This window comes from Dromiciops gliroides, chromosome 3 (assembly GCF_019393635.1).
Source record: "Dromiciops gliroides isolate mDroGli1 chromosome 3, mDroGli1.pri, whole genome shotgun sequence".
Taxonomy (NCBI): Eukaryota; Metazoa; Chordata; class Mammalia; order Microbiotheria; family Microbiotheriidae; genus Dromiciops; species Dromiciops gliroides.
Window position 1 is genome coordinate 46,759,979 of NC_057863.1, and position 6,780 is coordinate 46,766,758.

Here is a 6,780-nt window from a genome sequence, read left to right on the forward strand (position 1 = left end):
TATAACTCAAAGAGATGCCCTTGACTGATAAAGACATTAGGGCATGTAGCATCTTGTTAGTTACATTAGTGGTGTTGGGAGTGATATACATTCATTCAATAAAGAATCCAGACTTTCTGTATCCAATCAGAGTGAGGAGCACCCCTGCTCTTACAAAAATATTATGATCCTTTTGATAAGGAAACCGAGGCTGTAAGAGATTAAGTGAGAAGCAACTGGATTTAGTGGAGAACATGCTGGGCTTGGAGGCAGGAAGAACAGCGTTCAGATCTGAGACAAAGATTCTATGAGCTTGTTTGTTTTTTAAATATATTTTTAGCACTGTTGCTTCCCTTGTTAATCCTATATATTTATTTCATGTATTTAAAAAGCTCATTCTGAGAAGGAGGGTCAGAGTTTTGACCAGGTTGCCCCAAGAGTCCATGATGCAAGACTAACAACCTCTTCTCTGATGCTTACTATCTAGATGACCAAGGCCAGTTTTTTCATCTGTAAAATGGGAGTAATAGGAATAATAAATAGGAATAAATATTAATAAATAGGAATAATAATGCCTGCAGTATGTAGCTAGGATCATAGATTTAGGTCAACTGCAAACCCCTAATTTTACAGATGAAGAAACTGAGTCTCAGAGAAGGTAAGTGACTTACCCAAGGTCACCCAGTTAAATCAGTGGCACAGGAATATTTAAAGTCTGGTCCTTTTACTCCAAAGCCAGTGAACCAGTGCTCTTTCTCATGCACTAAGCTACTTTACCAGGCAACTGTAAGGCCCAAAAGACATAATGTTTATAAAGTGCTTTGCAATCTTTAAATCCCTATATAAATGTCAATGGTTATGATCAAGTGACTTACCCAAGGTCACAGCAAGTAGGCATCTGTGGTGGAATTTAAGCCCAGGTCTCCTGACTCCAGGTCCAGCATTCTTTCCAGGATAACTTATGCTATTTATTCCTTCCTTCTGAATCCCAGAGGGCTGTACTTTAGCCACTTTGAACATTGGCTCTTCCTTGGGCATAGCAGGTAAAGAAATGGATTGTCGTCTCCATCTCTCCAATGTCCCTATACCCCTCTTCCCTACCCCTCTTCCATTGTACCCTGTGCTACCATACTTTACTGCTAATAAATTGCCCTCTATGCTTTTTCTTTTTTCTTTTCTTTTGTGGGGCAATGAGGGTTAAGTGGCTTGGCCAGGGTCACACAGCTAGTACATGTCAAGTGTCTGAGGCTGCATTTGAACTCAGGTCCTCCTGAATCCAGGGCCAGTGCTTTATCCACTGTGCCAGCTAGTTGCCCCTGCACCTCTCAATGCTCTTTCTGGAAATTATTTTATATATGTTTTTATTTATTTAAGGATAAATGTTTCCCACCTCACTCCAGAATGCAAGGCCTTTTTTTTTTTTTTTTTTTGGCAATGAGGGTTAAGTGACTTGCCCAGGGTTACATAGCTAGTAAGTGTTAAGTGTCTGAGGCAGGATTTGAACTGTTTTTTTTTTTTTGAAAGACAGCAGGATATATTGTTTATTTCTTTTTTGTTTTTTTGAGACAGCTAGGGTTAAGTCACTTGCCCAGGGTCACATAATTAATAAGAGTATAAGGCTGGATTTGAACTCAGGTCCTTCTGACTCCAGGGATATGCTTTATCTATGTCACTTTTATCTCCAGTGCCTGATAGCACTGGTATGCATTTAGTGTTTTCCTAATTAAATTAATCTTCCTTCTATGAGACTTAGTTTGCTCATCTGGAAAAGAAGGTTTTGGATTGGATGATCTCTTGAACCCTCTCATCCCAGCCAATCTCATCCCAATCCCCTGAAGCCAGCTCTCAATGCTGAAATTTGCCAAAGATCCCTTGGGGTCTCCAAGAGAACCAGTATATACCAGACCCTAGTGCTCTCCCTGACTATTCAGATATACAAGCCACCAGGCTTATTTGTCTGGAGGTAAACAAAGCTAATGAACAGCAGGTGGTACAGTGGATAGAGCACCTGGCCTGGAATCAGGAAGGCTCATCTCCCTACATTCAAATTTGGCCTCAGACACTTACTAGCTGTGTGATCCTGGGTAAGTCACTTAACCCTGTTTGCATCAATTTCTTCATCTGTAAAATGAGCTGGAGAAGGAAATGACAAACCACTCCAGTGTCTTTGACAAGAAGACCCCTAAATGGGGTCAAGAAGAGTCAGACAAGACTAAAAATGACTGAACAACGCATCAATAACAATAACAACAAAAACAAAGCTAATATCATAAATGCTGATACAGATTTGAGGTAAAACTCTATAGTCTCAACTACTCAATCCAAGAAACCGAAGCAGCCAGTGCAAAACAAACACAGAAACCTCAGAAGCCTGTAGCAGAACCAAAATCTGTTGCCATGGTAACAACAAAGAACCAAGGCTTTGAAGGAAGCTGGGGACTCCAGATAGGAGACAAGTTCAATTTCAGCCTCTACCACTTGCTAGCTTGGTTACAAGTAGGGGCAAGAAACTTCATCTCCCCCTGCCTCAGTGTCCTCACCCATAAAGTGGAGATACATTTACTATTTATCTCAAAAGAGACTGTGGGAAATGTGTGCTAGAAAAGAGAACTATTGCTAAAATGGAATCCAGGAGCAACAAGGCTTATTAGCACCCAGAGAGAAAGAACTGATAAATAGAAGTATGTATAGATATGATTTTATACACACACACACACACACACACACACACACATTTTTATCTAATGGCAGCCATCTCTGGGGGGGGGGGAAGAAAAAAAGAAGAAAAAAGAAATTGTATATGATAACTCTATTATGTATTTTAAAGGAATAACAAGTTTTACATCATAGATTTGGGGTTTCATGTGCAGTCATCTTTTTTCTCTTCTACTATGTTATGGAAATGCTTGTTTTATTTCTTAAATTTGAAATAAAATAAATACATTTTTTAAAAAGCTCTCTTAACATAAAGCATAGCTCTCTAGACATGTGTGATCAGAGAACCAACAGTGAGTCAGAGCTCACTCACTGTGTCCCCTGATGCCAATGAAAATTGGCAGTTAAGAAGGAGGGTCCCAGCGCGCATCTCCCTAGTCCAAGACTGTCACTTTTTAGCAACCCACCGGAGAGCCAGGCAGCCGCTCCAGCCCCCAGGACTCTGGACTCTGCTGCAGGTCCCGTACTTCCCACCGCCGCCTCCTCTTATTTTCCTTTACAGTCCTGGGCACAAAGTATGATCATCAGATGTTCAGTTTCCCAGCAACTTTCTATGGAAAATCAAGGGAAGCGGGCCATGGTTGCTGTGAGCAGCTTTGAAGAGTGGGACACCTTTGGAGAAGCCTGATCATCATGAGACCCTCCAAGTCAGGACTCTGGCAGAGTTTCTCTATATTGTCTTAATCATCTGAGGCCATGTTACCATTTCTCCTCCGCCTCCTGGGAAGGAGCAGAAAACCAGAGTAGAATCATGGTTGAATTTAAGCCTACAGATGTGCCCCCAACAGCCACCGTCAAGTTCCTTGGGGCTGGCACTGCTGCCTGCATCGCTGACCTCATCACCTTCCCCCTGTACACGGCCAAAGTCCAGCTGCAGATTCAAGGAGAGATGGGGGGCGGGGCGAAATCCGAGCTTCCTCTGCAGGGTGTCATGGGCACCATTCACCATTCTGACCATGGTGAAGACTGAGGGCCCTGGCAGCCTGTCCAATGGGCTGGTGGCTGGCTTGCGCTACCAGATGAGTTTTGCCTCTGTCTGCATTGGCCTCTATGACTCTGTCAAGCAGTTGTACACCAAGTGATCTGAGCATGCGGGCATTGGGAGCCACCTCCTGGCAGGCTGTACCACAGGGGCACTAGCAGTGGCCGTAGCCCAACTCACAGATGTGGTGAAGGTATGTTTCCAGGCCCAGGCTCGTGCAGGTGGGGCTTCGGAGCCTATGGAAAGGAACTTCACCCAATGTTGCTTGCAATGCTATCGTCAACTGTGCTGAGCTGGTGACATACGATCTCATCAAAAATGCCCTCCTGAGGGCCCACCTCATGACTGATGACCTTCCATCCCACTTCATATCAGCCTTTGTGGTTGGCTTCTGCACCACCATCATTGCCTCCCCTGCGGACGTGGTCAAGACATGATACATGAACTCTGCCTCGGGCCAGTATGCCAGTGCTGGCCACTGCGCCCTCACCATGTTCCAGAAGGAGGGACCCCAAGCCTTCTACAAAGGGTTCATGCCTTCCTTCCTCAGCTTGGGCTCCTGGAATGTAGTGATGTTTGTCACCTACGAGCAACTGAAACAGGCCCTGATGGCCGCTTGCACTTCCTGGGGAAGCTCCTTTCTGAGCCCTTTCCTGCCAGCTTTCTGCCCTACACCCCTCCCCTTGAAGTCCAGGCCCCCAGCCTGCCTCCCATCCCATTTTTCTTCCCTCTTCCTCCCCTGAAGAACCCCCCTCCCCTAGAGTTAGCCCCATTTTATCTTTTCCCATTGCAGCCTCACCCAGGTCTTAAGCTCTCCCTACTTCTAATAAAGCCAGACCAGAACCCAGAAAAGAAAAAAGGAGGGTCCACACAAGACTCACACACAGGACATAGGAATAATAACTTGCTTACTTATGCAGAGCAACTCAAGAGTAGAACTGATTACCAATGGTCTTCTTTATCCCACATATCGGGATGATGCCAGACTCACTCTCCCAAAGCAAGGTTGGACTACATCTCCACCTCTGGATTCTAGGAGTAGCCAAGAGGGCTTTGTACATTTCTTCTCCAATACTATCAGCTTAATACTATCACCCTTTCCAGGGTACTCCTGACCTGGCAGCAACAGATAATTAACACCCCAGTTCTATTTAACCAATTAATATTGATTAGCTTTTACAAAGATATATCTATATCGAAGATACAGCAAGAACTGATGAATGAACATTTACCCTTGTGGGTGGGGGCATACTTTTGTACCACCTTGGTCCCTGGAGCAAGGGGGATCAGAGTTAATTTGGTCTATATAAAAAATCCCCTTGTAACTCTTACAATCCAGTGGATGAGTTTGCAACTCAACTACTACCAGGAGAATAGCTGAAGGTTGTGTATCTCAGGACCTCAATGCTGGACTGGTTGGCCAGTCTCATCCTTCTTCTGCAGAATGGACACCACAGCCAAATGTCTTCTCCTGTATCCATGGCATCCTCTTTATGCCACAACTCTTGGTAGGTATGCTAATAGGAACCAGCTTTGTGCATTATTTGATGGAGGAGCTGTCCAAATAACTGAGGTTAAAATGGGAGTCACAAACCTAGTATCACCTATGAAGCCGCAAAGGCCCCTAGAGATCACCTGGTCCAGCCCCTTGAGTATCTATGTCTAATTAATCCAAGGCAGATCCTCCAGCTTCCTCAGAATGACCAGTTACTTTGCTGCATGCATCTGACCAGGGCGAATCTGAAAACCTCACATTTTCAGAATTACCAGCCTTTGAAAGACTAAGGCAAGGCCTTCTGGTTGAAAATGAAATGGAAATCATGCTGATAAAAATTTAAATTTCTTAGGGTAGAATATTAATATATGCATATGTATTGTGTGCATATGTATGGGAGGGAAAATGTCCACATATTGGCTAATGTCCTTAGCAGGGAAAGGCAATTAAGAAATTCATGAGTCAGGATTATGTTAGTACTTCTATTGTGAAAGATACTAATTTGTCACCTTAATTAAGACCTTATGTTATTACTGGCACCAGCATGTGACAATGGGACTATGGGACCCTATTGTGAATGTAAGATGAGTGAAATCCAAAAGTATTTGAAACAATTTAAACCTTTCTTTATTTACTCATGGCTATTTGTGACTTTCATGAAGGCAGAATATCTCATTTAAAACAACTAATGAAAGAGGAAAAATGAAGAAACACATTTATTTAGGTCTTACCTCTTAGAGGAAGCAAGGTGGCACAGTGGAGAGAACTTTGAATCAGGAAGAACTGAGTTCAAATCCAGTCTCCTATATTTATTAGCATTCTGTCTGCCTCAGTTTTCTCATCTATAAAATGGCAATAATAATAACATTTACTTCCCAGGGGTTATTGTGAGGATCAAAGGAGAGAATATTTGTAAAGTGTTTTGCAAACCTTAGAGAGTTATACAAATACCAGCTGTTATTATTATAATAAGTGGGGGGCTAAAGGAGTGGAATATTGAATACATTGTCAGATATTGTCAGTTTCTATTGTTTTTGCTTCACTGTTTCAAGGAAAGGTTTGTTGCAAGGAAGGGTTCTATGGGGATGCAGCCTATCAGGAATTTAATGTGGCTCAAAAGATGTAAGTCACAATATAATTTTACAAACCATGAATTAACTTTAGAGATGAAATTCTAAATTCTAAATGAAATTCTAAAAAAGCCCCAATGAATTAATTATTGCTCTTCCTTGCATCAGACATCATCCAGCTTCTCTATCTTTGGCCACAATTGGTATGTGTGATAGAAAGAAAAGGATCAAGGCACGTATGGCAGCATTTATAGCTGAAATAGGCCTTGGCAATTATCAGATATGGCCTCAGGGAGTAAATTCCAAAGCCAGTATCCCTCCAAATTCAGGCCTCCATCTACTTAAATGTTGATTTACATCCTCACTTTACAGATTTAGAAACTGAGACTAAGAACAAAGAGTAGTTGGGGTTGGAACTTTTTAAAGTGTTGTCTGGATGGGTCACATGACTGTAAAAATTAAAGATGGGAAGGGACCTTGGACATCATCTGGTCCAATGGCTTCAATTTACTAATGAGAAAACCAAGGCCCCAAGGTTT

At 42.7% G+C, this 6,780-nt stretch overlaps 1 pseudogene; it reads left to right on the forward strand.

The window, feature by feature from the left end:
- Positions 1-3,445: 3,445 nt before the first annotated feature.
- Positions 3,446-4,419, forward strand: LOC122747119 (annotated as a pseudogene).
- Positions 4,420-6,780: the final 2,361 nt, after the last annotated feature.